At 45.5% G+C, this 23,788-nt stretch overlaps 2 long non-coding RNA genes across 2 annotated transcripts; one reads left to right on the top strand and one right to left on the bottom strand.

Moving 5' to 3' along the window:
- Nucleotides 1-701: 701 nt before the first annotated feature.
- LOC128835027 (uncharacterized) lies at nt 702-12,885 on the bottom strand. Its single transcript, XR_008444556.1, has 3 exons — nt 12,728-12,885; nt 7,149-7,396; nt 702-6,537 (listed from the first exon to the last, which is right to left on the bottom strand). It is a non-coding gene; the product is annotated as an uncharacterized LOC128835027 (long non-coding RNA).
- Nucleotides 12,886-14,254: 1,369 nt separating this feature from the next.
- LOC128835028 (uncharacterized) lies at nt 14,255-20,814 on the top strand. Its single transcript, XR_008444557.1, has 3 exons — nt 14,255-14,782; nt 16,992-17,139; nt 18,476-20,814. It is a non-coding gene; the product is annotated as an uncharacterized LOC128835028 (long non-coding RNA).
- Nucleotides 20,815-23,788: the final 2,974 nt, after the last annotated feature.

Genomic DNA, 23,788 nt, shown 5'->3' on the forward strand with positions numbered 1-23,788 from the left:
GGAGAGAAGCCCAGGACCCTGCAGCTCCTAAAGCCCCTGCATTCCAGGTGGCCCTGCCTGCTGGGGGACAGGGGGGAAGGCAGCTTCCCCGCTGGCTCACTCCCTCCCTCCCAGAAAGTCCTAAGCGCCACCAAACAGGGAGGGGGAGGAGGCAGAGAAGAGGAACTTGTGCAATGCTCCCTTGTAAAGTCAGCCAAATGACATTATAAGGGAGCACTGCACAACTTAAAACGAGTATGTTCGCTAATGGAGCAGTGACATAACTTTGAAACAACATTAAGCGGGAGAACGTTAACTGAGGAGTTACCGTACTAACATTCTGCCAACCTAAAATTCTCCTTGAAGCTCCAACTCACCACACTATTCTTCACTTGCTGGTGGTGGGTACATTACAGGGCACTGGATGTTTGGAGAATGTAAAGAAACTCTTGCCTGATAGCAAAGGCACCCCAGAGAATCGAAGCAGCCGGAGACAATACTTGGAAGAGGTTTTTGGAGGTTTCTAAGAATAGGTTAGACAGACACCTGCCTCAGTGTGGGAGGGGCTAGACTGGATGGCCTCTTAAGATCCCTTCCAGCCCTACACTTCTATGTAGTATTCCTAATCCTAAATGCTGTTTAGAGCCTGGGATAGAGATGTAGGTATTTAGTGGTGGGTGAAGAAAACCCTCTCTGTATAAAAACAACAAGGAGTCTGGTGGCACCTTAAAGACTAACAGATTTATTTGGGCATAAGCTTTCATGGGTAAAAACCTCACTTCTGCAGATGCATAGAGTGAAAGTTACAGATGCAGGCATTATATACTGGCACATGGAGAGAAGGGAGCTACTTCGCAAGTGGAGAACCAGTGTTGACAGGGCCAATTCAATCAGGGTGGATGTAGTCCACTCCCAATAATAAATGAGGAGGTGTCAATTCCAGGAGAGGAAAAGCTGCTTCTGTAATGAGCCAGCCACTCCCAGTCCCTATTCAAGCCCAGATTAATGGTGTTAAATTTGCAAATGAATTTTAGTTCTGCTGTTTCTCTTTGAAGTCTGATTCTGAAGTTTTTTTGTTCAATGATAGTGACTTTTAAATCTGTAATAGAATGACCAGGGAGATTGAAGTGTTCACTTACTGGCTTATGTATGTTACCATTCCTGATGTCCGATTTGTGTCCATTTATTCTTTTGCAGAGGGACTGTCCGGTTTGGCCAATGTACATGGCAGAGGGGCATTGCTGGCACATGATGGCATATATAACATTAGGCGAATGAGCCCTTGATGGTGTGGCTGATGTGGTTGGGTCCTCTGATGGTGTCGCCAGAGTAGATATGGGGACAGAGTAGGCAACGAGGTTTGCTACAGGGATTGGTTCCTGAGTTGGTGTTTCTGTGGTGTGGTGTGTAGTTGCTGGTGAGTATTTGCTTCAGGTTGGGGGGTTGTCTGTAAGCGAGGACTGGCCTGCCTCCCAAGATCTGTGAGAGTGAGGGATCTTTTTCCAGGATAGGTTGTAGATTGTGGATAATGTGCTGGAGAGGTTTTAGCTGGGGGCTGTATGTGATGGCCAGTGGTGTTCTGTTATTGTCCTTGTTGGGCCTGTCCTGTAGTAGGTGATTTCTGGGTACCCGACTTGCTCTGTCAATCTGTTTCCTCACTTCCCCAGGTGGGTATTGTAGTTTTACGAATGCTTGATAAGGATCTTATAGGTGTTTGTCTCTGTCTGAGGGGTTGGAGCAAATTCGGAAACACTTTGGAAAAGATTGTTGAGCACACTGGGATTCTGGACAAAAGATGCTATAAGAACATGAGCGCAGTACAGAATAATGTTATGTCTTTCTGTTGGTAGCCAGACATTACTACAGAACCATCCCAATGGCCTGGTTCTGCTACGCTTACTCCTACTACTGCAGAATCCCACGGCTGCTGGCTGGACTGTCTGCGTATGCAGCCTGCACAGTACTGCAGTTGACACTCAAATGAGGCCCTAATAACCAACAGGCATCAGCTTTGCCAGGTGAACCTATTATTATTAACATAACACCATAGTCGTATATGGTTCTTTACACAGAAGTGAAAGAGAAAGATCCCTGCCCCCAAGATGCTTGCTATCTAAATTAGACGTAACACAGGAAAGGAAGATAACAAAGGACATGTGTAAGTGTGGGTTAAGGGAAGGACAAGGGTTACAAAAGGAAGAAGTTGAGATCTACTTTTTTTATGTATACATCTCCTTAGTTCCTTTTTTATAAATTACTAATAGTACAATACGAGGGAACAAAGTTGGGGAAGAGATCAGAGCTGGAAAGCTAATTGAAAGAGGTGAATTTTGAGGAGGGATTTGAATTGAAAGAAGAGACTGAGGTTGCCTGATGCACAGGATCAGGAATGATTTTCCAACTATATGGGCAGCTTGAGAAAAGGCATGGGAGTAACAAGGCACATCAATGGTTATGCCCTGCATCCCAGGAATCAATAGGATTTTTGTCATTGACTTTAATGAGAGCACGATCAGGCCTTGAGCTAGCAAAAGGTGTAGGGTGTAAAGAGGGGTAGAGTCTGGTGATAAATAGGATGTGGGCTGGGGTGGAGCTGTGCAGGACCCTGAAGTTGAGTCTAAGTTTGAATCTGATGGAAGATAAGAAGCCAACGCAAGCAGCCTCCTCCCTTGGGTCAAGCCAGATCTATGTTAATCTTGACTAAGCTGGAAGTCACTCTTGCGCCTTACAAATACCCTCACAATAAGGGTTTTGTGATCCATGCCATGTAAATCTGTCATGATTTTTTCCTTAGTACCACAGACATCTCTAGAGCATGTACATTATTTGGTTCCTAAGAGAAGGGCTTCATAGGAGAAAAGCTAATGCTATAAAGCACCAGCAAGACGTTTCTGAGTGGGATAACTGAAATCCCCTCAATGCAATAAATAGCTTTTTCCTAGTTCTTATTTATCTGGTTGAGTCTGATGTATCAGATGGAAGATCTGCCCCCCTAGAGCCATTACAAATTTAAGGCCTGATTCTGCTATGCTTACATACATTGATTAGCCTGTATTATATAAGTAGTCACCTGGAAGCCATTGGGACTGGTTGTATTAGTACACGATATATTTAGCATGAGTAAAGGTTTAAGAATCAGGCCTACAAAGCAAATATCACTACCAGTTAAACTATCCCTGCTAGTTTATCTGAGAAAATTATGTGCTGAACCCGAGTCGCAATTTCTCCACAATTTTTATGTTCCATTCTGCATGGGACTCACTGCTGGATCCCAAGGACTCTGCCTTAATCCACCCTTCTGTGTGGCAGATATATATGATCTATAGTATAGTATGTATGATAGATCTCTAACGTGAGAGTGTCATACCTTTTGAAAAATGAACAAGATCGCCTTTGTGACAGCACTGAGTGAAAACCACTTACAAAGAGAGCTTCCCAAATCTCGTTACAAAGACATAAAGCAATCTGGGGACTGGAACAGTGGGCTTAAAAACATAAAACTTCTTTGAAACTAATTTACTAAGAAAAACAAAAGTAAAACAAGTTTGCTGCCAACTAACATTGTAGTCCTTGTCATTTATTATCACATGAACAAAGCTCTCAATGACTGACTCCTAGACCATTGCCAATTATTATGACAACATACAGTATAATCATATTATGTTTACAGTATAATACATGTGAGTATCCTATGCAGCTTGGCAGGACTTCAGTCACCGCCTTTATTATGCTTTAAAAATCCATTTATCAAAGTGAGTTTGGTGTATAACATGCTTCTCTAATTATATGCTGTACTGTATATAGAACAAGAACTAATACTGGAAGCGATTTCAGGCAAGCCTTTTACCATTTAGAGATTCCAATAAGAGTAAGGCAGCTGTGCTCATATGCACTGCAGAATTATCAGTCTATGTGATACATGCTCTCATTCTAAAGAACAGGCCTCATCTTGCTCCCTTTTGAAGTCAATTTCCATAGATTTACGTGGGAGAAAAATCAAGCCCAATCTGATCAGATAACAACAAGGGCCTGATTTATAAAGGTGCTTTAGTCTCGCTTACATTTTGCATCTGCAAATTACTATGGGTATAAATTAGGTCATTTAAACATCTGCCTGATTTGTGGATACCATCAGATAGTGAGGTTTCTAAATGACATAATTTATATCTGCAAAATCACAAGTGTAGAAGGTAAGGCTGGATTGGAAAATGTGGCCCTAAAAGAGGCTCAGATTTTGAGCAAGCTAGTTACTAGGGCCCAGATCTACAAAGAGAATTAGGTGTTGCAATGCTCAGTGTCACAGCACTTAACATTTAGGTCTAGAAAATCACAGGAACAATACTGTGATCCACAAAACCCGAGTTAGGTGCCTACGCTCCCTATGCAATTCATGGGGAGAGACAAGCATTTTAAGTTCTATCCACAAAAGCCAGTACACTAGGGGCAGGTCTACACTAACCCCCCAATTCGAACTAAGGTACGCAACTTCAGCTACATGAATAACGTAGCTGAAGTTTGAAGTACCTTAGTTCGAACTTACCTCGGTCCAGACGCGGCAGGCAGGCTCCCCCGTCGACTTCGCGTACTCCTCTCGCCGAGCTGGAGTACCGCAGTCGACGGCGAGCACTTCTGGGTTCGACTTATCTCGTCCAGACAAGACGCGATAAGTCGAACCCAGAAGTTCAATTTGCTTGCCGCCGAACTGCCAGGTAAGTGTAGACCTACCCTAGGTGGGGAGCCACCAAAGCGAGCCAAGGGAGATGTTGGCAACAGAGGTGCATCCTAAGCCCCACCCTCTCACAGAGATAGGCACCTAAGGCCAGGACTGCAAGGAGGTGCCTACCTTTGCTAGTGATCCACAACCAGGAACCCCTCTCCTGGAGGCAGGTCAGGTAGCTTAGGTGCCTAAGACATTTCTTGTGAGAATGAGTAAGGGCTTGGCTCACTCCATACAAAATGTCTGAAGGAGATGGAAGTGTCAACCTTATAACTTAGGAACCTAAGTACCTTTGTGGATCATGGCCTAGTAGATTCCCTTATCAGTTTATTCCTAAAATTGCTTACATTTGGAAATATATGCCTAGACTGGTAATTAACATGCAGCTTAGAACCATTCATCTTGGCCTTATCTAATTTAGAGAGGGATGGAAGGATAGGAAAAGAAGATTCCATTCATTCTCAATATGTTAGCTTTGTTCTAAAGGGAAGAAAGAAGGGTTTCAAAACCTGAACACATGGGATAAAATACCAATTCCATTGTAATTGATGGCAAAACTTCCATTGACTTCAATGGAGCCAGGATTTCACCTATTCTTTCTAAGGCTGGGCTGCTGGTATTATAGAGCTCTTGAATATTGCTGGAACACTAGAGATAGAGTGCCTGATTCTGCTCTCCCTTACACCCATTTTACACTGATGTAACTCTACTGACTACAGTGGGATTAGTTATAATTTGCACCAGTGTTGATGAGAGCAGAATCTGGCTCAGAAACTCTAGTATAAATCAAAATAATATTTTGCATTTATATAAAGCATTTGATTAATGAATCACAAAACACACTGCAAAGGTTTAAGTATTATTATCCCCATTTTAGAGATGAGCACAGAGAAGGTTAGAGGACTTCTTATAATATGTAATAGATTAGTTGAGCCTGAGCACTGCTTGTGATGTTTTTTCATTTAAATCTGTAGAAGAAGGAGATTTCGATCCTCAAAAGCCAAAGTAAAAGATGCCATTTCCTACCTCTTTCCTGCCTGAATTCCTAATGACATGCAAGTGAGCATAGGGTTACCATAGCCACCTTTTGCCATGAGCATCAGAGTGAATGGAGCATATTTGAGTTTGAGTCCTGTGGTGAAAACTACTCTGTTTATAGTAGTTAATCATTTCCTGATGTATGCAGCTAATGGCAGCCATACACATCACATGGAGGCCTTCTCTATAATAGACTTTATTCTTAAAATTGTCCACGAGTGTTACCACTAATGGAAGTATTTATGTAGACAGACTGTTGGTGTTTTACCAACTGTGTTGCCTAGTTCTGCTCTGAGCAGGGTTAGATAACACAGTAGCTCAAGTGCCAGCACCTCCGGCAGCTGTCTATATGAACACTAGCACACGGGGAGCTGCACCAGTTGGAAACTTAGAAAAAGACTAGCACAGACACAGCCTGTGTAATACTATTCAGCATAATTGGTCTACTTCCTATGAAAAGTGAACTGAACAAACATCACAAATGTAACACAACTGCCTTGCAAAGAGTGGCTGTTCCATCCTGCTGTTTCTAATTACTTGGTCATCACCCACTATCACCGTTATCAGGAGCATCAAGCCGACACTACTGGTACATTGTGACTCTGAAATGGTTTCACTTACAAGGTTGCTCTCAACCCTACACTTCCAATGTTCAGCCCACAGTACACAACTTCCTCCCAGTCCTGCAATATGTGAGGTTGAGGTGTAATCTCAGGGGCAGCAGGTGCTGTAGTTTTGTTCTGGGTTTGTACAGCATCTAGCACAATGTAGGCCTGATCCCTGGCTGGGACTCTCAGGTGCAACTGCAATATAAATAAATAAATAGAAATTTGAAATGATGAGAAAATGTGTGCATTACGCAAGAAGAGAGAACCATCTGATCATACTTCAGACAAGCTGACAGCATTCACTACTTTGGATATTTCATATGGTATCTATCATGTAAATAATTAAAATGTCATTCCATTGCCTGCATTATACTCTAGCCTCTGTTTTTCCAGGTGTCAAACTTCGCATATTTGTCTTCTAGACATGTCCTTCTTCTCTGTTTTCTATTCCACTGATGTAGATAGTGGCAACTCTATAATTTATTTCAGTATGGGTTCTCACAAATACAGATACAAAAGTTTATTGCCCTTAAACTTTACAAGAAATTATATCAGAAATGTAGGCAAGCCAGCAGAAGGAGGAATGACAAAGCTCTGCTTCATCCTGGAAAGCAGCTCTGTGCAATTATGAGCTCATATTACCAGAACCAGAAATTCTACTGTCATTCTTAGGCAAGATCAAATGTTTCACTGGCAGAAACAGAATCTCCTTCACTAACATCACAGATTGTTTATATTCCAGTCTGACTGTAAATGTACAGTATTTCTGAAGTCTCACACTACAAATAGTAATGTTTAGTACTTACATAGCACTTGGCATCCTCAAAGTGCTGTGCAATGTTAACTGATTAATCCTCAGAACACCTCTGATAGACAGGTAGTTAGGAGACCTGCAGTCACAGAGTGAGTCAACTGGGATTAGAGCACAGCAGTGCCTGTTTCCCTGGTTTATGTGTGGTCCATTAAGCTCTGCTGCCTCCCTAGGAAGGTTTCCTAGGAAGTTCAAAGTTGCTGCTGACAGATATATCACAATTCACAGAATAGAAAGTTCTCCCTGCGGTGGGGAAAAGAAAACAGAAAAATTCAGACATGAAAGTGGGAAACCCAGGCTGACACTATTTTAGAAACTCAATGGTGGGCAGGTCAGGATGCAATTTGGAGGCAGACTACAGTTGTGTAGGAAGAGGAAGAAATCACATTAAACTCTAATCAGAGAAGCACCAGGACATTATATGATTTAAACTAGGATTTGGCTGCAACTACAGGCTGCAGCTGTGCCAACATTGCACTAATGAATTTCTGTCTCTTTTCCACTATACCCGGGACAGCAAAAGCCTGGACCCTGAGAAATAAATCAGTCCATGGCAACATATTGTTTCTTTACAAGACTGTAAAAGTGGCAAAAGTTCACAATACATTGGAGATAGTGTGATTGCTTAAGAAACTATTCTATAGCCTAGAAGTAGCTGATATGCCAAGGGGGACAAAGGGTTGCCATGGTAAATTTGTGCCCTTAATATATGAGAGAGTATGTAGGCATACAAAACCTTGAGGATTTGTTAGCACAAAGGGTCTCCCGACCTTATCGTGTATTTGGTCACTTACATTCCTTTGTAGAACAGGTTAAATTTTTTCAAAAATTCAAAATTTTGACTTTTTTGTGAAAAATTGACACCATTTTTCAACTAGCTCTACTCTTCTGTTTTCATCTATTTGGAAAAATAGTCAATTTTTAACGATATGCTGATCCAGGTGAAAAGAAACCACAAAATGGGCAGGTAACCGAGGCCCCCAAAGTATTAAATATAAACTTATATTCCTTTAGAACATATTAAAAGTTGCTTTTCCATTTCTGGGAAATGTAGGGTGCAACCGTTTTGTTTTTAATAAAATCTTTTTTTTTTAAAGTTTAGATATAATTTTTCTGAAATATTTTTATTCCTGAGGTGCTACTAGACTTAAGATTGCACTGTCCCTAGAGAACGGCAATACTGTGCACTTATACAATGCAGAACCTTTTATCAGAGGATTTCAACATGCTTTACTAAAGCTGGAGAAATTTTATCCCCATTTTGCAGATGGGAAAACTGAGGCACACTAGCCCAAAATCACATAGATCCAGATTCTGCCACCTTTACTCATATTTAGCTGTACCTTACTCCACAGGCTGCCCCACTGCAATGGGTGGCAAAATTTGGTCAACAGGGATTCAGTGACAGAGAAAGGAAGAGAACCGAGGTTCTGTAGCTCCTAGTCCCCTCTCGCTTACCCCTAGACTAATCTGCCTGTCATAAGAGATTATAGGAGGATTGACTCCTCCTCCAGGAAGCTCCCAAATCATGTATCCTGCTGCCCTATGTTTGCTTTATGGGACAACTACAACGAGTGTAATTTAATGTAATTTGTAGACTGCTCTGAGTTAGGTCAGGGCCATTTTGGCCCCAGTTGTCCCAGGATCAGCACAGCAGAAAGATGGCTTAAAGACAACTTCCCTCCCTGCTTTTCTCAGCTGTCCCAAGTTTGAAATTGACACAGCTGAGGATCTGACCCCTTGTCCTCTGCAGGCTAATCAGTCACTACCAGACATTAGGGCACATGCACAACAACCAGACCTTATATACTCCCTACAGTTAGGCAACCTGATCCTCGTGCACACAGTACCGGGTTTACAATGGCACCATGGCGCCAGGCCCACACTGGGAAGGGGCCCATTACGGGTGCATCTAACCCATACACATGACCGGGTCTGGCCCCTCACCCAGCCAGCAGGTCCCGCTCACCTGTAGGGGGCTCGCCACCCAGCAACTGGGCTCCGCCATGAGGGCTGGGCAGGGCTGCTGGCTGCAGGGCCAGTGGGCATGGCTGGGCTGGGAAGACTCTCGGGAGTCGTGTCCCAGGAATCTGTCCCGCTCCCCAGCGTGGCTCCATCTCTGAATGGTCTCTGCTGCCCACCACCTGGGAGGCCATGCCCACCTTCCCAGGGCCGAGCCGCCTGGGACCAGTGCAGAGGCCAGGCTGGTCTTGGCCAGTGTGTGTGGGGGCAGCGCAGGGGGCTCGGCTGGGCCCCGCCAGGCAAGTGGGTCCTGAGGAGCCCATTCCAGGCAGGCCCCGCTCCTGCTCCAGCTTGGCTGATCATGTTTCTCCTGAGGGCCTGGAACGATCCTTGCCCCAGGACTGGCCCCAGTCATGCTGCTGGCTCAGCCTGTCAGACACGGTCACCTCCCAGCGGGACCAGTGAGTGCAGCCAGGGGGCAGGGCTCGGGAGAGTAGGTCTGTGGGGGGTCACTGGGCAGTAAGGGGTGTGTGTGGTTTGTGAGTTTTGGGGCACTGGGCATAGGGGGATCTGTGGGGGGGGGCACTGGGCAGGTCTGTGTAGCGTGTTGTGCAGTTATGGTTCGGGGGTGGAGCACTGGGCAGTGGGGGGGTCTATGGTCAGAGGGGCACTGGGCGGGGTGGTGGTGGTATGGAGGCGGTGTGAAATTGTGGTGGGAGGTTATGAGGGGTCTCAGTGGGATGATGCTGGACATAGGGGTCTGTGATGGGGGGGCTCTGAGCAAGAGGGTGTTGGGATTAGGGGGCTCTGGGTGGGGGAACAGTGTGGCACAGCACACGGTGCAGGCCCACTCCTGCAGGGAAGGGGCATGCTGGCAGACCAGGGCTCAGTGGGCCAGTATGCATCTGGTGGCTGTCAGTTTGTAAACAGTGCCCTTGTGCTGGGCTGGGTGGAGCACGGCCACCTCTGCCACACCATGCCCCATTGGCCCTGGCCAGCCCCTCGCTCCAAAGACCAACCACCCCCGCCCCCACTGCCATGCTCCATTGCCTCCATGGGGGCCCACAAGTATGTTTGGCACTGAGCCCACAATAGCTTAATCCAGTGCTGCACGCACAGGAGGTCAGATCCAATACACAGGCTACCTTAATTTGCTCTCTTTCAGAAACTACTAACTCTGAGATGACAATTTTTTTCACCTCCTTTTCCTGGTTTTCAGGGGTTAATATTTTGAGTTTTAAATTAAAAACCACCAAACTCGTTACTACACCTCTACCCTGATATAACGCTGTCCTCGGGAGCCAAAAAATCTTATCGCGTTATAGGTGAAACCGCGTTATATCGAACTTGCTTTGATCCACCGGAGTGCGCAGCCCTGCCCCCCCGGAGCGCTGCTTTACCCCGTTATATTCGAATTCATGTTATATCGGGTCGCGTTATATCGGGGTAGAGGTGTATTGTCCTCCTGAATTTAAACTGATGTTACATTCCAAGGTTTGAGTAATGTTTTAAAATGGGTACTGTTTCTTTAAAGCTGACACATAATGAGAGCTCAGTGGCTTGTCCTGAATTGCAGACCATTTTACTTCTCATAAACATGCCATCATTAGCTACTTTCAGGAGAATGAGTTATACTGATTGATTCGAATCAAACTTGTGACCTGGTGGCAGTATTAGATGTTGGCTATAAAACCTCATCTTCTCATTAATCTTTCATTGGACAGCGTGATCCGAGAAGTCAGCAACAGTCACACCATGCTCCTTCTCTCTGGTGATGCTACTACAGAGGGCACACTTATTGGATCAGAGCAATTATTACTACCCTTGCAATACAGATCCTGAGAGCCTTATCAAATTTCCTCTTAGATACCCACGCTTACAAAGAGTCATGTGTTGTTTCTTTGGTGAGGACATCACAGGATTACTATAAAATGCAGTAAACTGAGGTCATTTGCAATTAAACACATGATTCCTGATTCCAAGATGATGCATTTTCATTTTCATTTACAGCACACTGTAAATGTCTTACAGAAAGTCTAGCTACACGTAAATGATGGTGTTTTAACAATTCCAAATTCCAGTTAAATCACAAATAAATGCCAAGTAAGATTTATTCAGGGGAGGATTAAGGCAGAATACTTGGTATGTGGATTGCAGGTATCTTGGTATCATAGTTGGAGGGGCCCACATGAACAAGTGCCTCTGTAAACAGCAGGCAATGCAACAAAGAACTGATTGCTGCCAGGACAGGACTTAGGAGGTGCACCACAACCTTTGGGTGGGCCTCCCTCATCAAATCTACATCATATCATGACATGACCTGGAGAAAAGTGAGAGGCAGCAGCTGGAAGCTGTGAGACTCTGACTTGGCCAGCATATACTGCACATATTGCCAGCTGTTCCCACATTCTTTTGGTGCAGGAGGAGGAAAGGCCAAAGTTTTGGTGGATCTGAGTCCAGTATATGCCTAACCCTCTCTTGAATCATTTTTAAACCACAGAAAGCTTTCTCCCTCTTTCAGGCTGGCCTGATGGCTTGTCATACAGCACCACCTGTCCTTGAGGAAACCTGAGTTTGAGGCTAAACTTGGGATTGCAATGGGTTGGGATGCTTTATGGTGGTAACTCCATAGGTCAATGGGAAGGGGCAGGTGCACTTGCTACTGCATCTTCTAGACCAGAGGTGGGCAAACTACGGGCAGCGGGCCACATCCGGCCCGTGGGACCATCCTGCCCGGCCCCTGAGCTCCTGGCCGGGGAGGCTAGCCCCCGTCCCATCCCCTGCTGTTCCCTCTCCCCCGCAGCCACACCACCACACGGGCAGCGCTCTGGGTGGCGGGGCTGCACGCTTCTGCAGGGCAGCACGGCAGCGTGTCTGTCTCTGGCTGGATGGCACGGTTGCCAGAGTGGCATGGTAAGGGGGTTGGGGGGTTAGATAAGGGGCAGGAGGTCCCGGGGGCAGTCAGGGAACAGGGAGCAGAAGGCGGTTGGATGGGGCGGAGGTTCTGGGGAGGGGCGGTCAGGGGATGGGGAACGGGAGGTGGGGGTTGGATAGGCGTGGGAGTCCCGGGGGGCCGGTCAGGGGGCAGGGGTGTGGATAGGTGTTGGGGCAGTCAGGGGACAGGGAGCGGGGGGGTTGGATGGGTCAGGGGTTCTGAGGGGGGCAGTCAGGGGGTGAGAAGTGGGAGGGGATTGGATAGTGGGTGGGGGCCAGGCTGTTTGGGGAGGCAAAGCCTTCCCTACCTGGCCCTCCATACACTTTTGCAACCCCAATGTGGCCCTTGGGCCAAAAAGTTTGCCCACCCCTGTCCTAGACCTAGATGGCAGTACAGGTTGAAGTAACAGCTAAAGAGAAGATTGCCATTTTGCTTGAATGCAGAGCTTGTGACACACAGTAGTTTAAGATGAGGGCAGCAATTTGTGAGCAGGTAAAATCATGGTCCAGACAAACCTCGTTTTCATACAAGCTAAGCTGCTGATGTTGAAGCCTAGTTTCCCACCAAGGCTTCAACTTAACGAACTTAACACATACTGAAGTACAACTTGCCTTGTCTATACTAGGATTTAGAATGTGCTAGCTCACACATTCTAAGGGCATACTTTTAAATCTTACTCAAGACAAGTCCTTGGAAGATCCAGACATGTAGATCTGGAGCACTCTCAACCCTTAAATGAAGACTGTGTTGAACTTTTAACAAGAGTTTTTCTTCCTACTCTTTATAGGATGTTTGAATCAAGCTGCTAACAAAAGAAAAAAATGCTTTAAAAAGTCTGAATTAAAATCACTTGCTTTCTCAATTAATCATATTTCACTTGCTTGGTATCTGTGATGTCATAATCTTGCTAGTTCTGCAGTCTTTCATAGACTCTTCTAGTTACAAGACATAGGCTCTTCATAGTTTCTAACAGACTCTTTGCCTTTCTCCTTGAAAGGATAACCACATGGCACTAGGGTGACCAGATCACCCAAGACAAATATCGGGACGCGGGTGGGGGGGGGCGGTGACACGGGGGGAGGGGGTGGCGCGGGGGGGGGGTAATAATGGAGATATCCTATCTCCTAGAACTGGAAGGGACCTTGAAAGGTCATCAAGTCCAGCCCCCTGCCTTCACTAGCAGGACCAAGTACTGACTTTGCCCTAGATCCCTATGTGGCCCTCTCAAGGATTGAACTCACAACCCTGGGTTTAGGAGGCCGATGCTCAAACCACTGAGCTATCCTCCCCCCGCTGGAGGGAGGCCCGGGAGACTCAGAGGAAGCGCGGGGCCGGGGTGAGTAACAGTCCGGCCTGGTCCCCAGCAGGCAGGACTCAGTTGGGCCGTAGGGCGAGGAGGGGGGCGGCCCGCGGGGCCAGGCGGTGACTGTTCTCCCCCCCGGGCAGCGGGACTCGGGAGCAGCCGCTGCTGCAGCTCCCACTGCCGCGGGGGCAGGAAGCGGCCATGGCGCTCCGCGGCTGCAGCTCTGGCGCCCCCGAACCCCCCGAGCCGGGGCCTGCTGCGGGGACCCAGCAGCGCGTACGCTGCGCCCAGCCCAGCCCCTGGCTGGTCACGTCTGGGCTACTGCCCAGCTGGTGCTATCCCGTGGCGGCCCCGGAGTGGGGGCAGCAGGCCCCAGCCCCCCCCCGTCCCGCAGGGGAACGAACGGGGCTGGGCGGCCGATGCCTCTGCCCCGGGGCTGCCGCGGGATAGCACCAGCTGGGCAGCCCAGACGCGCCTAGCCAGGGGCTGGGCGCAGCGTACGCGCTGCTGGGTCCCCGCAGCAGGCCCCGGCTCGGGGGGCTCGGGGGCGCCAGAGCTGCAGCCGCGGAGCGCCATGGCCGCTTCCTCCCCCGCGGCAGTGGGAGCTGCAGCAGCGGCTGCTCCCGAGTCCCGCTGCCCGGGGGGGAGAACAGCCGCCGCCTGGCCCCGCGGGTCGCCCCCCTCCTCTCCCTACGGCCCAACTGAGTCCTGCCTGCTGGGGACCAGGCCGGACTGTTACTCACCCCGGCCCCGCGCTTCCTCTGAGTCTCCCGGGCTTCCCTCCAGCGCTTGCGGAGGGAGGGGGAATGGTGAGCCCGGGGAAGAGGCGGGGATTCGGGGAGGGAGCCAATCGGGGGAGGAGGGGGCGGAGTCGGGGCGGGGGGGGGGAGCACTTCCGGGCTCTAGGCTCCGGGGCATTTCCTTGTTTGTCCAGTGTCCCGACCGCATGTCGGTCGGGACGCGGGACAAACAAGGAAATATCGGGACAGTCCCGATAAAATCGGGACGTCTGGTCACCCTACATGGCACTCAGTTTATCTTCCTCAGAGAATAAAAGACAGAATTGACCAGAACTTGAATCGGTGACTTCAGGGATCCCATGAATTACATAACTGAGGTTTAGACCACTAAGCCACCCTCTCTGGCCACACACACCTATCATTATATACAATACCACAATATGATCACTAAAAGAGAGACTGCCATTAACTTTAGCTGCCATTTAAATAAAAGGCCTGGCAAAGCACAGAATTCTCTTTCAGCCATAAGGGAATTAAAAATTGCTCACCACAAAGTATATTTCTCCACTCATGTGGCTTTCAAGGGGTTCCTACTGAACAACCCAGTTTGAATCAGGATCCTAAATTCTGATGGAAGTTAAACATTGCCATTGGGACATAAGGGAAGTGAAACATGGTGTTGACGTGAGGTAATTGCTCTATTATCTCATGCTGTGAGGTGATGAATGCCTTTCATTGCCCTGGAAATGACTGCTCCCAGTAGCATGACCCATGGCAATATCTTGCCACTGGTGCAAAAGCAATCAGTCAGACTAACCAGTTACCACCATGACTGTGACTGGAGGGGTGACCCAAGTTCACTTCAGCAGCATGAACCTTTCTCACATGGGAAAGGAGTCACATAGGACACTGTTCTTAGCACATGCCATAGAGAAGGCTGGCTCAGACAATGCTGTCAAACCTGCAGCTGCAGAGGGTCCTCAGATTACAAGTCTCCCCTTCATGGACAAGATTAAATTCCAGTATGATGTTCACTGCTCATACTCCAGCAGCACTTGGTGTGGAATCTGAGCTGCTCTATGAATAACAGAGCTTTGACATAATTTGAGCCTCCCTGGGGAATTGGGGGTCTCCTCATTTATCACAGCTTTGACTGGGATAAATCATATGAGTTCCAGTCTCCTCCCGCTTAATAGGGAACCCTCTAGGCACTATTCTCTCAACTCCCTCCACCAAAACATGCACCAGATTTGGACACATTACTTCTTCCTCACTATTCCTAGGTGGCATGGCAGAGCAGTTTGGGCCAGGCCAACGAAAGCGGCATATTGAATCTTGGACCTTGCAACCAGCAAAAGGAGGTGGAGTCCCAAACAAATTATTCAGATTTGCTGGAAACAGCATTTCACAGCTAAATTTTATTAACAATTTTGGAGAAGTCAAACTATACTATCCTAAATTGTATGTTAGGATTTATCACGGCCCTTTATACTATTATAGCTTACAAGATAAGAAGTTACTCACCTTGTGCAGTAACAATGATTCTTTGAGATGTGTGTCCCTGTAGGTGCTCCACTTTAGGTGTCGGTGCGTCCCTGCGCTGGAGATCAGAGATTTTAGGTAGCAGTGCTCGGTCGGAGTGCGCATGCACAGTAGATGTCTTGTGGTGCTGTTGGCGCCTCTTGTAGTGTGCGCATGCCCTGACCCTTTCAGTTCCTTCTCTACCACAGAGCCTGATAGTAAAAACTTCAAAGTAGAGAGGAGGAAGGGAAGTAGTGGAGCATCCACAGGGACACACATCTCGAAGAACCATCATTACTACACAAGGTGAGTAACTTCCTCTTCTTCTTCTTCTTCGAGTAGTGTCCCTGTGGGTGCTCCATTTTAGGTGTCTGTAGAGAAGTGCCCCACTGTGGATGGTAGATGCTTCAGAATTATATACGCAGTGGTCGAGAGCATGGTAAGGCCAACTATGGTGTCTGACATAGCGCCTTAGGTGATGGCATAGTGTTTAGCAAAGGTGTGCTCTGATGCCTAGGTGGCAGTTCTACATATATCTATTAATGGGACATTATTTAGGAAGGCTATCGATGTAGCCATAGCCCATATAGAATGGGATCTGATGCCTGAGGGAAGCTCTTTGTTGTGTAGTTGGTAGCAGGTTTGGATACAGGTGGAGATCCATTTAGATGGTCTCTGGGTCAATAATGCACAACCCTTGGATCGTTCTGTTGTGGAGATAAACAGTCTTGGTGATTTGCAGAAGGGTTTGGTTCTGTCTAAATAGAACGCTATGGTTCGCCTGACATCTAGTGTGTGCAGGGTGACCTCTTGTGAATCCTTGTGTGGTTTAGGGTAAAACATGGGTAAGTATATAGTTTGGTTTACATGGAAAGATGTAGCTATTTTCGGCAAAAATTTCAGGTGTGGTCGTAGCATGATTTTGTCTTTAGTGAATAGGGTGTAGGGAGATTTGGCCATCAATGCCCTTATTTCACTGACCTTCATTAACATATGTAGGAGAGAGCAGGTCGCTGATGGCTCAAAGGGTGGTCTGGTCAGGCATTTGAGTACATGAAACAAGTCCCATGGTGGTGTAGGTTGTCGAACTTCTGGATACATGTTCTGTATACCCACTAGGAAATGATTTGTGATTGGGTGAGCGAAGACTGATGTCCCCTCTACCTTATTGTGAAACGCCATACTGGCCGCTAGATGTACTTTGACTGAGCTTATGATGGCTAAGCCCGATCCTTTCAGTTCTAGTATGTAGTCTAATATAGTCAGTAGAAGCGCCGTGACTGCATCTGTTTGTTTTTGTTCCACTTCTGGAGGTAAGTATTTCTAGTGGTAGATCGTCTGCTGTTTAGTAATACCTGTTTCACTCTTTCTGAACAGTCCAGTTCTCCATGTTGGAACCATGCAGGAGCCATGCTTTGAGGTGGAGCTTCTCTGGATTCGGATGGAGTGTTCGGCCCCTGTTCTATGACAGAAGATCCATCCGCAGAGGAAGTGTTTGTGGAGCACAGATTGCCAGGCGCGACAGGTAAGGGAACCAAGTATGTCTGGACCAGGTGGGGACAATCAGAATGATGTATGCTCTGTCAGCCCGTATCTTGTGAATGACTTGCGAGATTAGGGGTATTGGCGGGAATGCATACAGGAGTGATGTGTTCCACAATATGAGGAAAGCATCCCCTAGTGATTTGGGTGTTAGACCCACTCTGGAGCAGAAGAGTGGGCACTTCCTGTTTGTTGCTGATGCAAATAGATCTATTGATGGATAAATCCATTTCTGGAATATCATTTTGAGGACACTGTTGTGTATTTCCCATTCGTGTTCCTCTGAGAAGTTCTACTTAGTGTGTCTGCTGTTGTGTTCTGGCACCCCAGTAGGTAAGATGCTGTGCTGTTGATGTTGTTGTGGATGCACCAATTCCATAATTTCAGGGCTTCTGTGCATAGAGAGTGAGAGCGAGCGCCTCCTTGTCGATTGATATAGAACATACATGCAATGTTGTTGGTTAGTATGCAAATTTATTTATTTGGTATGATTGGTAAGAAGTGACAGCATGCGTTGTGTACTGCTCGGAGCTCTAGGAGGTTGATGTGAATTTGAGTTTCCATCACTGACCACTTGCCCTCTCTGGTGTGGTGGTCAAAATGAGCGCCCCAACCTATCAGGGATGCATTTGTCATGATAATGAGTGATAGAGGGTTGAAAAGGGGAGCCCTGTGAAGACATTTGCTTGTTTTGTCCACCAGTGTAGTGATGTGATGGCCTTTGGGGGCAATGTGTCTCTTCTGGCTAGGCTGTGTTTGCTGGGCGTATAAACAGTACTCAGCCAACCCTGAAGACAGCGCATATGGAGTCTTATGTCCCTTATGAAAAACGTCCTCACTGGGGAACTCCTCTTTCTCTGGGTGTTCCATTTCAGGGAGGTTGCATCTCACTTCCTTGAAGTTTTGGAAGGCTGAGCACTGCCCTTGTCATTTTAAGGTGGCAATCTCTGTCTCGCCATGCCCTCGCCTTTATATTGCAACAGTGAGCACATTTCTGGGGGATATGAGTTTGCCGCAAGCAATGGACACAAGATGTGTGGCCGTCAGAGACCAGCATTGCGTCACGGCAAGAGTCGCACCTCTTAAAACCAGGTGAACCTGGCATTGTGTCCATTATTTTTTCCCCAACTAGGAAGGGAGATGAAAAGAAAATATATAGAAATTGGTTAAAAGAAACTCTATTTCTACCGCTAAGCTAAGAAACTAAAACCAAAATGAAAAAAGAGGGTTTTTTTGGGGGGGGGTGGGTTAAATAACTGGCTAAGTAAAGTCTAATTAAACTAGCTAAGAGCTAATACGTAAACTGTTTTCTTTTTTAGAGGCAGCACTACCACTGAGCTCCATCTGCAGCCGAGGACAGTTGAGAAGGAACTGAAAGGGTTGGGTCATGCACATGCTACAAGAGGTGCCAATGGTACCTTGAGACATTTACTGCGTACGCGCACCCCGACCGAGCACTGCTACCCAAAATCTCTGATCTCCGGCACAGGGACTCACCGACACCTAAAGTCAAGCACCTACAGGGACACTACTTGAAGAAGAATCATTAAGTTCCTAAAATCTAGAACATATAAGATGAAGTCAAAGGAAGAAATGAGTTGACTTGCTATACAGTTCTAGACTTCGCATTTGTAAAATCAAGCCAACCCTAATGTCCTTCTTTTAGGATGAAGAAGTCTCTTGGGACTTGGTTCTAATGTGTGCATATGTGCATATCTGCAGAAATGGATTCCTCAAGCTGCCCAGAGATGGATGCAGATTGGAATCCAGCATTAGTATGGTAAATATACATCCCTGCTATCACTTGACCAGCTGAAGTGAACAAGAGTTAATATCCCTATATACACAATAGTGTGAAGGAAAACATTTGACTGGAGAATGCAGTAGGTAGAGACCCAAACAAGGAATGTAGAGACAGAGAAGATGTTATAATTATCACAAACTCCCACTGCTTCACCTCCACACTCTGCTGCTCTCTGGCACCGTCAAATTGGTTCCTCTTTGATAAGAGACCTTTGACGAAACAGTTATGTCTTACATGACAAACTTGGCAGCATTAATGTGTCATTCATCTGTAGAATATTAGAAACAAGTGAGAAAGGGAGGGAATGTTTTATCACCTGCAAGGCAATATGAAATTAAACAAGTTACAGTCATATGTTGGCACCCTAACAACATAAGTGTTCATATGTTAAAAGATGCACTGGAATCCAAAAGTGTATTTTATCATTATTTTTAAAAAACATGCCTTTGGCATAGTCTCCTGGTCCATTTATATTACAAAATTAAACAGAATTTAACACTGTGGTGCTAACAGCAGGCTGCAATAAACACCCCCCCACACACATTGTAAAAATGTAGGGAAAACAGTAACATCTCAGCCTGTTACCTAAGCAATTCTAAACAAAACACCCATCACAGCTAATCTGCCTCAGGCAAAAGCCCGAGCCAACAGATGGATTTCCTCAGCAACCCTCCTGTGTCTTGGCAGAATTTGGTGAAAATAATACTTGTTGTAATGTTTATTCAATACATAAGCTAATGAAACTCACACATATGTAGTTACTTTCACGCAAAAACAATTTACTAACAAACTACCCTCAGACTATCCTAAAAACTATCCTAAAAACTGTGGACACTGGGGTTAATAGCTGTGCTCTTGTGAAAAGGACCTTTAATTAATACACAGAGTATGCTTCACTTTTATATCTCATCCATAAGACAGCACCTCCTATAGCAGTGTTACATTACACCATGCTAGAGGGAAGATTGCCACCTACTTAACTATTAATACTAGTTCCTAGAGCAAAGAGATGTTCAGTGAATGTCTTTCATCCACATACTAACCCAACCTAATGCCCCTTACCTCATGATATTTGATAGGATCAAAGCACAAGGTGACATGGAAGTAGATATGAAGTGAGTGAGATAGTTCATTATAAACATAGTGATTGAAATCAGAGCATTTAATAATATTGACTGTGTCTGTGTTGTCACATATTTTTTAATTCCTGCAGACCTATCTCACAAGGAATGATTGTGCTGTCAATTTACTCACATTTTCGATCAATAATTTCTATTAGTGTCATGTACAGAACAGAAACTGATCATATACAATAGTATACAACGTTGTGGCATATGGAAACAGAAAGGAATTATATAACACCTTGACTGAAACCAGTGATTTTACCATCATTTTATCAGTAAACTGATGCTTGAGATGTGGGTGTTATGGGAAGGGGGAACTATTTTCCTTTTGGAAGACAGGAGTAGTATGGTGGTACTTTCCAATTTTCACAGCTCTGTAATTCCCTGACCAGGGCGTTAGAGGTTATATTCATTTATAACAGTCATCATCATGATCAAACAGAGTCTGCTCTCTAACAGGCCTAACGGCTCTTCTCCTCTTCACAGCAAATACTTTGGTGGAGTTAAACCCTGTTTATGGGAAGAGTGTAAATTAGAACCAAGCTGCATCATGTTACAAAACTGCATTTCTGGAATATTTCCTTGGCTTTGGTTCATGTGAAGCAGCTCACATTGCTCCTCAAAGCTGGAAACAGCTTGCACAACAAGGTCTTTAGGAATCAGACAAACAATAGTCATAAACTAGAGGGTTGTACACTTCATTGTTTCTATAGGCCAAGCTCACCGCACACACCAGGGGTTCCTGGCTGGCTGGAAGCCTGCCTTGTTTCCAGCAAAAAAAAAAATTTCAAAAGCAACCCATTCCCATAGAATGTTTCAATTTAGACAAATCAGCATTTTCTGATAGAAAAACATTGTTGGAAAATTTCCAATGGGCTGTACTCCTAACCCTGTGTGCCCCCCTTTCTGCCCTCCGCCACACCAATTTGGGGTCTCCCTCTCCCTCATCTTTCCCTGACAAGGGCTCTGTGTGTCCCTCATTTTCCCCCCATCTCAGCACCCAGAAGCTCCCTAATGGGATTGAGATATGAGGCAAATCTGCCAATCACCTGATTTTAGTGGAAATCAGGCTTTTCCTATTTTCCAACTGTCACCAAAATCTAGGGTTCTTCTCATTCATACTCAGAACATTCCCTGAAATTTTGGAATTGATTGGATGCAGCTTTCAACAGTTATTGCATCAGAAACAGGAAATGCGTTGAGTGTTCAGTGCCTTATTTCACAGCCAATTAACATTTATATTCATAGATTCCAAAGCCAGAAGAAACCATTGTGATCATTTAGTTTGACCTTCTGTATAACACAGGAACATAAAGGCACAAGACCAATCCAGGGCTTTGAGATTCTCTAGAATTAATAATTAGGCTGATTAAATGCCCTGAGGATGAAATGCATCTAGCGGCCCTGCAGCAGGCCTTGCAAACCATAGAAATCTTGTGGTATTTGTGTGTAAGGGCGGACAGAGTAGTTGTGCTGGGACAATCTCCTCACCCCTTTTCTTTGCGAAGGTGACACAGCCAAGTGTCAGATACCACCGATTTGGCTGACTTAATGTACCCTCTCTACTCCCCCCCATACATCATTTGAAAGATTATTATGTCTGCTTTAAGATGATGTATGAGTTGGAGCTGTCAAGTGGTGCCATTACCATAGAAATGGGGATAAACAATGACATCGTCAATACATTAAAATGACCACTTTGAAATATTTTCATTTGTTTCTCTAAGTTTAATGACTCTATGTATTATTTCAAGACATAAAATTGGATTTCTTTGTGAGCTCAAAGAATCACAATAAGAATCTAAAAGGTAAAACAAAATCTAATAATAAGTTTGTACAGGTATTGAAATGTAATAGCACCGGTGACATTTCTGGTCAACATTTTGTTCGTCATTATGATCCTGTTGAGAGTGTGTGGGTTACCATAGTCTTTACTGCCTTGACATGTACACAGTTCTGTGTGGGGAAGATTGTTCTAACTACACATACAGTGACCCTTCCTGGTATAGGGACAAATAAGGTCTTGTACACATTCAGATACCACAGAAACCTTAAAAATACAGGAAGTAGTTCATCATCCATATTTTCCCATCCATACTGCAATGGTGATCCAATATCTGGTTTATCTATGTGTAACGACATCCAAATCTTTGTTGCCAAGATGCTCTTTTGACCGCTCTTCAAAACTGTCCTCGCATAGTGGGAGTTTGGCCAGTGACTTGTTCTTTACGATGGCTAGATTGAAGCACAAGCAATGCAGGTCTCTTGGGTATCCTTTTCTTTCTTGCTCTGGTCATTACAGCACTGCAACCAACTTCCTTGTTGCAGAAATTGTGGTTTGTCTGTCACACAATCTCAATTTGGCAAGATCTCTGAAGCAGTAAGCTCCCTTTGTTTTGACAACATTAAGCACAAATTTTTCCCCAATACCAACTAGGGATGACACTGAGTCACAACTGTTAATGCGTGCACAGCAGCAAGTATTTGCAGAAGTCAGGAATGATTCCATCAAAAATTGCATTCACAGATATGAAGTGATGCTTGTCAGTTGTGCTGGTAATGGTGCCTGTTTCAATCCACATGTTATCTATGTGTTCCATTTTTGGAAAGTATTGAACAGCAAGGACCAAAACATATGTATCAGATGATCTAATTATTATGGTTCCTTTGACACCAAGAGACCCAAAAGTCATATTGGCACATACAGCATGCAAAAACATCTTTGCATCCATCTCCTCTTGAATATTGTACGTGTCTTGGGCTTCTTCAACACCTCTACTGATGACAGACTTTGCTACTTCACCCTTCAGAAAAGCCTCTAGCTAGAAGAAGTGTTTATGTTGAGTGTGCTCCTATGCTCTCAGGTGCATTTTGAACCATATACTCACAGAAGAATTTTACAAGTGACTGCCATGTTGGATACCACATCTAGAAACTTTTTCCATGGTGGCACAAGTTGTCCACCAATCACCTAGTAATTCTTGCATCCAACTTTTAGGTCCTGTCCAACACTGTTCTTCTGCAATTTTCACAGTTGTTGTTGCATCTGCCAAAGCCTTCAATTACAGAGGTATCATTAAACTATTACAACCTATTCTTGATGGAGGCCACATCCTTAAATACATCTTTCCCAAAAGCACTCTTCTGCCCTTCAAACAACCCCACAGTCTCACCAGGTTCATAATCAGAAGCAAACTTCCACAGACAGGGACCCACCAACCCAAAGTGGCACCAGACCCTGCCAAACAACAGACGCAAAACCTGCAGACATATCTCCACCGCTATAATGATCGATACCCCCACAACACAACTTTCACGATCCAGGGGTCCGATACATGCCTATTACAACATGTGGTATACTTTATCCAGAGCACTAAATGCCCTAATAACAAATATGTGGGTGAAATGAGCCAATCAACACGCTCTCGAATGAGCTCAAATAGAAAAATAATAAAAGACGAAAACAGAATATTACCCAAGGGCAAACACTTTTCACAAAATGACCACTCTATATCTGTCCTCTAAATCTTCATCCCCAAAGGACACCTGCACAACACATTCAAAAGATGAGCTTCTCTTCTTCAACGCTTAGCCGAATGGTGAGCCGCAGCAATCATTCACCATTTGGTCTGGTCCTGTGCTACCACAAGGGCCTGACGGGCCAAGAGTCCAACGTCGGAACAGACTTGATGCACCCATGTAAT

Source organism: Malaclemys terrapin, chromosome 3, assembly GCF_027887155.1.
Source record: "Malaclemys terrapin pileata isolate rMalTer1 chromosome 3, rMalTer1.hap1, whole genome shotgun sequence".
In the NCBI taxonomy this organism is placed as follows: Eukaryota; Metazoa; Chordata; order Testudines; family Emydidae; genus Malaclemys; species Malaclemys terrapin.